Below are 10844 nucleotides of genomic sequence, written 5' to 3' on the forward strand. Positions count from 1 at the left end.
AGCTCATACCCACACACATCATAAAAAAATGCTAAAAAACAAAGTTAAAAAGAAAATCATGAAAATAGCCAGAGGAAAACCAACATTACATAAAGGGGGGGAAATCGTATGAATGGCCACTGACTCTCACTAGAAACAACAGAAACCAGAATATAAGGAACCAGAGTACTAAAAAGAAAAATGCCAAACTAGAATATCATCTGGTGGAAATATCCTTCAAGAATAAAGGCCAAAAGAAAGACATTTTTAGATAAAAAGAAAATTCATTACAACAGACTTCCACCTCAAGAAATGCTTTAAAAAAATTCTTCAGGCTAAAGGGAAATGATACCAGATGGAAACGCAGATCATCAGGAAGGAATGAAGAGCACCAAAAATGGAAGTATGTGCATAAGTACAAAGGACTATTTTTTCCTCCTAATTTCTTCAAAATACGTATGCCCATTTAAAGCAAAAATTTCAACACTATCTTGGGTTTTATAACAAATGTAGATGAACCACTTTACATGCATATTCACTTTACATACCTACTATAATAAATATCTTTAGCCATACCATCACGACACTTTGGATTTTAAAGCAAAACCCAGTTTGAGACCAAAATACTTTTTTTATCACACAACACATACATATAATTCTTTTATATACATATATTTTGAAAATTTATATACCCCCCTTCCAATAATAAAGATTAAAAAAGGAATCTTGGTCCAAATGTGTCCTACCACTTTGTAGTCACACACAGTTCTCCATCTTAATATGGCAAAATTCATAATAATGTCTTGGTACAGTCTGTTTTAACCATCTTCGATTTCTAAATGATTCTTTTAAAATCTCTAAATTTGGACAAAATCCATTCATTATTCTATAAGTACTTCATAGGATTTCATGTTGCCCTAGACTCTATGCCCTTCACATTCTTTTCTTAAATTTACATTTCCGATCTCACTGTCTCTTAAACTTTATATTTTATAGCCCTTTTATTTTCTAGACCTCCCACTCCATTACAGCCTCAATTTCTTCCAAGCACTGTTTCCCAAGTCTAATGGCCAATCATCTGCAAGCTTCAAGATATTGCTAACCTGTTACTGGAAATCATCTAATATTTATACAACTTTCTAATTTCTTAAGAATGCTACAAATTTAAATCCTACCAGCTTGACAATGTATCCACATAATTTTGACTTCTTAATTCAATTTGTAAACATACATTAAATGATATTAACCCCAAAAGTTTGGGCTCAGTGTACCAGTTAGTCTTTTAAAAAAGTAATCTTCCATGGAACATCTTATCTGTATCCCAAGAACAGACTGTCCTTATTAAATGTTCTATTAAAGCCAAAATTACAATGGTTTTATTATTTAGGATGAAAATGGCTCAAAAAATTGATTATTACTCTGCTATCCTAAAGAAAGCATAATGGACAGATTTTACATATGACAATGAGGTAGAGTAGAAATAGTATGTGATTTAGATTCAGAATATAAATTGACAGTTTGACTTTTGCAAGTTGTCTATCCCCTAAATCCTAATTTACTTATCTCTTGTCGATGAGACAACGTATCCAAAAGTGCTTTGTGAGCTATTAATTAAAAGTACTCACCCAAAACCAGTTATCATTAAGAGCATCATTACAGACTACTCCTGAAAGAACGGATACTTTTGGAAGCTCTTGTGGGACTCAGTGTTTCTCTCTCATGTCTGCTTTTGTTAGTATTTCAGTTCCCAGCCTTGCTGTCAGGTTAAATATCATCTGGCTGGATCATCATGGTACCACTTCTAACCTTTATAATTTGATTGCTTTTAATGTGCAGTAATCTGTAGTCTCAGATATCCAAGTATGGTAGACTTGTAAGAGTAAACAGTCTCTAAGACGGAAACTAACTACCTTTAACAAAAACAAAAACATATTCTAAAGTTAGAATCCTTTCTTAGGAAAGCAATTTGGCATCATATATATAGATGCGCATATCTCTTGAACCAGTCTCACCAACTTTGGGAATCAATCCTAAGATTAAAACCTAAATATAAAAAAAGCTTTATGTACAAAGATGTTTGTATTAGCATTGTTTGCAAATCCTGAAATTAGAAACTGCTTAACGGTCGGTCCCACAATAGTTAAATGATACAACCTGTTTATAAAATGGAGTACCATATAGCTATTAAAGTGGATTACAGGGAAATATCTGAGTTTGTAATAAGAAAAAGTTTATACAGCAATGTTAAGAAAGATTGAAAGGAAATAAACCAAAGTCCTTAAGTGATCAGAGTACACCAATTTTTCCCATCTATTTATCTGTATCTTATTACCTTTCTACAACAAATCTGTATAATCTATGAGTAAGAGGAAGATTTTTATTAAGAAAGAAAAAAAACAGTATAGACAAGAAATTTTCTCAAGAATAAAGCACTGAAACTTTACCGAAGCCTTCTGCTTACTTCCAGGTTTTTATCTGTTGTCCAAATAGATGAGGTCCTAAGTTAAAGAACCTCCGGATAAATGCAAAGTCTCTTAGCTCTGTGGATCAATTCTTATGTTTGTGGTGATCATGCCCCAGTGCAGGGGTCAACAAACTCTTTCTGTAAAGAGGCAGACGGTAAACGTTTTCATTTTCAGCTTTGAGAATCTTTGTTGCAGCTTACCAACCATGCCTTTTGAGCACAAAGGCAGCCACAGACGATAGTGAAATGAATGAGTGCAGATGTGTCCTAATAAAACTCTATTTATCAACAGCAAAATCTGAACTGCATATATTTTTCATGTGTCACGAAATTATTATTCCTCTTTTGATTCCACCCCACCCCCCTCCAATCATTTAAAAATCCAAAAACCAATCCTAGACAGTGAGCCAAAAAATACGTCCCGCCAAAAGGGGAAAAACAAAAACAAAACGAGTGGTGGGCCCGGTCCGGCCTGTAGGCCAGTTTGCTGACCTCTGCTCTAGTGCATTTGCACTTTTGACTGCTCCGCCAAACGAACAAACGAACAAACGAACAAACTCACTCAATAAAAGATAAACCACTTTTTCGAATACGAGCAAATCAAAAGCATCAGGGCTTTGCTTTCAATTTTTTTTTTTAAATACTATTTACATGTGTATTTTTAAAATCATGACTAGGGATTTCAGATTTATATTCAAATGGAGGTGATTTTATTATTTTCTTTAAATGACCAAGTAGGTTACAGGGAAAAGACTTTAAAACAAAAAAAAAATATCTGACACAAGATTCAAACTCAGCCTCTTAGTTTAGGGTATTACCATTTATTTCAAACATAATAAGGAAGAGAATGGAGGAAAAGTGGGCAAGACAATGGGACAGAAAGTAAATAAACACTGTTTCGACTCTCTTGCAATAACCTCCATATTAGCAATAATAAAGCCAAAGGGGCAGGGTCAGCACATATGCCACTAAGTGGGACTATAAAATTTACGTGAAATGCCAATTTGCTGTATCTTACACCGCTACAAATATTGGTATCTGATGGCGAGGGAAATATAAGAATCTGGACGTGAATTTAGCAACTTTACCTTAACAACTATAGATCTTAGGGAAGGAAAACAACAATCTTTTAACAAGCAACAGAATACCTAGCAACCAGTTATATAATATTGAATTGACTATGTTTACTTGAAAAAAACGTATCCAGGAATTATAGTACATAGTACTGCTTGAGGTGTAGAGCCTGTCTTCAATTTTTTTGTCTATGTTACTGAGCCAAAATCTCCAATATTATTCTTTAAAAAAGCAATTAGAATTTGCTAATATAGAAGATACACCATAACCTCAAAAACTAACTTTTTAATTCAATTTTACATCAAGATTACACAGGATCTTGGCCATAGATCCCGTGTAATCTTGATGTAAAATTGAATTAAAAAGTTAGTTTTTGAGGTTATGATTGTTTCCTAGCAAAAGAACAGTATTATATTAAGTCTAAATCTAACAGTACAGTAGATGGGGGAAAAATTAAATCATTTCTTCAATTAAAAAAAAATCTAACAGTACAGGCATACTTCATTTTTTTTTTTGCACTTCTCTTTATCGCGTTTCACAGATGTTGTATTTTTTATTTTTTATTTTTTTAGCAAACTAAAGGCAAATCCCTGTACCAACAAAATGATTACTACTCGCTTTATGCGGTATTTGCTTCATTGTGGTGGTCTGGAAATAAACCGAAAATATCTCTAAAGTATTCTTGAAGTAGCTAATTTTCCTGTAAACAGCATTATTACTTTATTATGTGAGAAAAATATAAAGCACATCAAATAACAACTTGGTTAAGTTCTGTGAGTTTTCATATATACTAATGTATAATCCAAAAGGTTTCTGTTTGTATGAAGAACCAAGAATATGCATTAAGAAGTATATTTATATCATTAAGAATACTAATTTTTCTCAGCATCCGATCCAATTCCCCCCTCACCATATGCCTATCATGAAAAATAAGGGGGAATCTCATTTAGAGATACAATAAATGGTATCGAAGCACTTTCTACCACCATATGACACTAATCATATTTTCGTATTATAATTAGTTTTATTTTAAGGCCATAGTAGAAATTAAACTCAGGGGTCTAGGGGGCTAGGAATTGTCTCAGCCACCTAAATGCTAAATACTGAATGAGAAAAAAAATTATATTTTATGAAATGTAACTTCGGATCATGAAATCAACCAATACCTGGAGAATAACTATAAATGCCTTCATATATATTAAAACGTGATGCTCATTTTAATAGAAAAGACAATGAATATGACTTTTAGACTTTTTGTACTGCTAGACACTTATCAATATAAAATGACTTAGAGCAACTTTCCATTGGCACTACTTCTACCAATTAGTCCTCTAATATCCTGGGGCTGTTACTATCTTCTGCATCAATTACAGAAACAAAATTACATGAAAATTCAATTCACATAAGTCAGTACTCACGAAGAGTAACTTAAGTTGCTTACAAAATATTTCTGGTAGTCATCCTCCTTGTACTGTTTTTAAGAAACATAATCACATTGAGCATTAGTGGTATCCATTGCAAACAAAAAGACGCTAAAGTCCTTAGGAATACCTCAGTCTCCTCAGCATACTAAATCACTTTTGCAAATTTGCCACCGAAATATATTTGTTTAGCAATGCCTTTTCTTATTCATATGACAAAGGTAAAGCTAAACTCAGATTTAAGTTATATTAGAAGTTTCTACTAATCACCATCAACACCTAGTAATTTGTTATTTTTCTGGGGGCACAAATTGAATCATATACTTTTTCCAGTCGTGTTAGACAAGTCAATTAGCTAATGGTTGAGCCAAAATCCACATTAATTTTTGATATGTGCCACTTGTTTATCCATGTACTTCACAGGGGAATTATGTATGTTTGGTTTTACTAGCATAAAGAACAGTATTACTGATTTGACTATGTTTAGGAAACGTCAAGTTTGAAGTTTTGAATGAAATTTGGCAAAAATAAGTGTTGTCTGTATAAAGACTCCCAGAAACTGAAAATCTTCAAAGACTCTAGCTCAAATCTTCTAAGGTTAGAAATTAGATTATTTCAGTACCAGCACTTAGATATTAAATAAAAACTTACCAAACATTTCTGTGCAAGAATGCTTTAGCTTTGAGGATAAATCTCACAGAAATATTCTCGAGTAAGCAAAATAGGATAAATACACATATACTTACACATATACAAATCTAATGTAAGATTTTTTCCTTAAAATTCTCTGAAAGGAGAATCACCATATATATTTGAGTCATTACAACGTCTCTTGTATTACGAGTCATTTTCTCAATTGATTTTTTTGAGAAATAAAACACTGCTTAGGAAAATTCCTTATTTTGAAAAACAAAATACTGCTTAGAGACTATCTGCACACTAAACAACCTCAATCAATGCCAGTTTTGGATGCTTTTGGATATTACCTGAGAGAAGCAGATGAAATAACTTTAGGTGGTAATGACGATGACATGCTTTTATAAACTTAGATAACGCAAAGTGGCTCTGCTCTAATGAGTCAAAGACACATGTGAAATGTCAAAGATATATTACAAAATGAGCCCCCCAAAAGCAGTATTTCCAAATTAGTGTGATTTTGTTACTTGCTATGCCATCATCCTAAAAGTGGACTAAGCAGACATTATCTGCTACATGATGTAATGTAACATTAAATAGATGCTCACTTATGAAGAATTATTGACTAAACAAAACACCACACTAAACTTCAATCTACCTAATAAAGCTGTTAGAACTAAGTAATACTGGTTAATCAGAAATATGAGAGAGAGAAGATCAATATGAACAGATGACAAAAGAAAGTAACTGCCTAATCCAGAATATGGAGAAAACGAAAAACATAATCACCTGGTTTCACTAAGGTATCTATGGCACGAAATTTTCAGAGAGCAGAGGAGGAAGACTATTATTATATAGACTAAGAGGCTTAAATGTCAAAATACTGTGTAAACCTAGCTTGAATCCTCGTTCTAAGAAACCAACTTTAAAAATGACATTTTTTGAGAAAATCAGGGAAATCTAAATACAGAATGGGTATCAGATAATATTAAGGAATTTTATTAGCTGTGATAATAACAAAAGGATTGTATTTTCTAATAAGTCCTATCAGTAAGAGAATGTATGCTTCAACTAGCATGTTGTCTGGGATTTGCTTTGAAATACTACTTTAAAAAGTAAAATATAGTCTACAGCAATGCTACCCTCCACATGCCTGATCTCGGAAGCTAAGCAGGGTCGGGCCTGGTTAGTACTTGGATGGGAGACCACCTAGGAATACCAGGTGCTGTAGGTAGTTTAAAAAAAAAAAAAAGTAAAATATGGGTATAAACATTTCTTACAAACAATATAACAGAAGACCATGTGAAGCCACAGTTATTTAAGTTGGGCCTTGAAGGAGAGGTAGAATTTGGACAAATATTTAAAAAACAAGCAAACAAAAAACAACAAAATATTTATAAACTGCAGATTGTAGAGGATCCGGATTACTCTCAAGTTTAACTGACTTAGAGTCCAAGCTATTGTATAAACTTAATGTCACTTATTACCTCATCATTATTTTTGATAAGTAGTATACGAAAATTTTTCCCTAGAAACTGTTTTCCGAGTGAACCCAAACCTCTTTGAACTATTTTTATCAGATAACACTCCCCAAAGAGAACAAGAGAATTTATTGAACACTCAATTTTATGCCTGAGATCATACTAGGTACATAATATCTAAGTCAATACAATCGAGCAAAGTAGGTATTGTATTCTCACTTTACAGATAAAGAAACTGTGGCCAATTTCCCTACCCTAAAAGCCAAAGCTATTGAAAGGGCAGAGGATTCAATACTATCCATACTTGCAAGACTGAAAAAGCTTCAAGCTATTTTCCATACCGACCAAGCATAAACTAGCACTCAGTTGGTATGTTAATTATACAACTCTCTAAAAGCTCTTCTCTAGCTTTTACCATTTATCTCTTCATGTGCAAATCCTACAATCCCACCAAGTTTAGCTCAAAGGCCACTTTCTTCCCTGAAACCTACCCCAAGTAATCTCTTTCTTAATTCCATGGCATTTAATTGGCATTTCTCAATGCATTAATAACACTATGACATGACCATTAGACTTTAAAATTTCTGTAAATCAGAATAAGGATAGAAAAAACATTTAACACAACTCAGCAAACTGTTCTAGTTATGCTACTGTTCAATAAAATATTAATGGTAATGAGGGAGGGGACCAAAAAGAAAGATACTGTAAGAGAAAAACTAATAAAATTATCAGCTATGCACCCATTAAAAAACATGAGGTGGAAGTAGTTACGCATATAGGAAGTAAAATGGCAAGGTGAGAGACAGTCTGTTTCTATCATCCCATTTTTGAAAAAACAGGATACGAACATACTTGTATATGCATATATGGAAAAAATCAAGAGTGACACTTAAGTGTTAATAGTGGTCGCATCTGGGGGAAAAAGCATGCATGACTTTTATTTTACATTTTATAGTTCTTTATTCTGAATATTTTTTAAATATTTAAAATGTTAAATGAATGGGTAAAGGTGTGATAGATATATACACACTAGAACATTATTCAGCAATAAAAAAGAATGAAATCTCCTGCTGTACAACGGAAACTAATATAATATTGTACGTCAACTGTAAGTGGAAAAAAAGAACGAAATCTTGCCATTTGAGACAATATGGATGGACCTAGAGGGTATTATGCTAAGTGAAATAAGTCAGAGAAAGACAAATACCATATTATTTCACCTGCATGTGAAATCTAAAAAGCCAAAATAAATTAATAAAAGGAAACAAAACAGAAAACAGACCCATAGATGGAGAGGACAAGGTGATGGTTGCCAAAGTGGAGGGGGTGGGGAATGGGAATTAAAAAAACAAAATATGTGTTAAAAATCACTAAACACATTTATATAGTTTTAGAGTCAAATTAGATTGGAAATCAATGCCTTATGTATGGCATAATGCAAATATTTTACAAATATACCTATATATAAGCTATATATCATGACTTATAACCTAGGCATCATTTTAAAGAGAAATATTCACTTTTGTGAACTTCTAAGGGTTTTTAAGGCAATATAAAGGCATCTACATGTATACCCAATATCTACTATAGTAAATATCTCTAGCCACACCTTCATGACACTTTGGGTCTTAAAAAAGATAACTTGTAGATCTAAATATTCTCTCATTACCTGATTTAAAGGAACTGCACTGTGCCAATATCACTTAGTTTTCTAACCATTTCATCTAAGTTCTGCCCTACTCTTTGATATATTCATCAAAGTGTAAAAAAAATATGGAGCCAATCAAATCATTTAAGATCCTTAACATTTGACAGTATGCTGTGACAAAACATGACTTACATCATTTCTAGCTTTCACAGTATTTCACAAAATTGTTCTCTGATTTCTAAGTATTCTCTGACAAGTTAGGAAAAAAAGGTGAACTGGTTTAAAAAAAATTGCCATTCGTTACTTCTACCACCCAAGACTACTGCTGATATGAATTCAGAAAATCCCAACAGAAGCCACCCTACTCCAGTTCTATGCTGTTTCATTCCTAACAGCAATGTGAATAAAAAAGATGAATTACTAAAGGAAGCCAACTCTGGTGCCCAGAAGGTTTAACCACCAGGGATAAAATACACATTAAGATTTTGGGGCGAGGGGAGTTAGATAAGGGTAAAAGGGGTCAAATATCTGGAGATGGAAGGAAATTTACCTTGGGTGGTGAACACACAATGCAATATATATATGATGTGTTCTTGAATTGTACACTTAAGACTTATTTGATTTTATTAACCGATAATATCATCCCAATAATTTTAATTAAAAAAATTAGAAAGGAGTAGAGTTATATACCCCAAAAAGAGTCTGTGGTATATTCTTGAGTACAATTTAAATGAAATTTACTCTTCATTTAAGTAAAAAATTTTGGAAGAAGGCACACTATCTCATAGGGAATACACACAATAAACAAAACTAATCTTTGGAAAATAATGAAGCAAATATTGAACAACAAAAATAGTAAGTATACTCTCAGTTTAATTTCTGACGATACAAAGATAAAAGGTATACAGTAAATTACATAAAATTCTCATTATCCATAGAAAAGTATCATACCAATTCCTTGGAAGCAACCTCATTTCTAGTACTAAGCTTTAAAAGAAATTTCTTAATATGGAGTATTACAGAGGACACAGAGTTATAAGAAAATATCTTCAATGACATTCTCTTAACAGATGCAAGGTTTCATAATCTCATTTTTTATAGTCAGTCTCTCAAGGAAAGTCAGGGAAAACAATTCCACAGTAATTCTATAAAGGTTCCAGGATAATATTGTCTAAATCTTCCTAAATCATAATCTTGGATTTCCAAAGTTTTTCAGGATTGTCCAAATTAGATAAAACCCTTCAATCTGGTGGCGCGCCCACCTATCTCTCCAGTCTTATCTCTTCTATTCTCCCTACCTCCACTTTAAGCTCTGCCATTCTCCCCATCAGAGTCACTACACATACTAATCCCTCTGGCTGAATGCCTTTCCACCCATCTCTTGTCTAAATTAACTTCTCTAAGTCTTTTTAGACTCGACTTTACCTCTTCTGGAAAGCTTTTCCTGACCCCTGCAGTGTCCACCTACGTGAATCCACGCAGCACCATGCAGCACCACGGTGGCACTTAGTGTACTGCACTTTAATCACAAGTTTAATCATTTTCCTCTCCACTTGACTATAAACTCCCTAAAAACAAGGGATAACTTAGCACCAACATCTTTGGACAGTCTGGACTGCAAACCTCAAAAAAATGTGTAAGTTTCTGGTAGTTCAGCTTGCCGAAAGGATACAATTTAAATATCCACAGCAACAAATAGACTGAATGTTCATCAAATATTAACTCCATAAATACCTTCTCAATCAAACATAAATATTAGCAAACAATTTTATCTTTGGCAAGAGCCTCGAGTTCTCCTATTTTTGCTGGTGTGGGAGCCACATAATTTAGAGAGGCTTTCCTTTGGATGAAAACTTCAACTGCAACATGATCCAAGAAAACATCTGTAGGCAAAACTTGGAGCTATCATCCTCTCTAAACCTCAAAGCTTAATTCTGTTTATGTTGAATTGGGTTTTAATTATCCAGGCTTTACGATTTAAAAAAAACTTAATGTTTTGCATTTAATCATGCTGAAAGTGCTGATAAAATACGACGTAGATGTTAATAAATGACCTAGTCACTGAAATGGAAGACATGAGTAGCTGTTTATATATAATTCTTTTTGGTATTAAACAAAATCACACAATACATTCCATATTT

General features: G+C 33.1%; 1 protein-coding gene and 1 pseudogene across 15 annotated transcripts in view; one reads left to right on the forward strand and one right to left on the reverse strand.

Moving 5' to 3' along the window:
* Positions 1 to 10844, reverse strand: part of PUM2 (pumilio RNA binding family member 2) — a 79022-nt gene that overhangs the window by 63640 nt on the left and 4538 nt on the right. The gene's annotated exons all lie outside the window — the stretch shown is intronic.
* On the forward strand, positions 6700 to 6808 carry LOC112478619 (annotated as a pseudogene).

This window comes from Pteropus alecto, unplaced genomic scaffold, assembly GCF_000325575.1.
Source record: "Pteropus alecto unplaced genomic scaffold, ASM32557v1 scaffold61, whole genome shotgun sequence".
Lineage (NCBI taxonomy): Eukaryota > Metazoa > Chordata > Mammalia > Chiroptera > Pteropodidae > Pteropus > Pteropus alecto.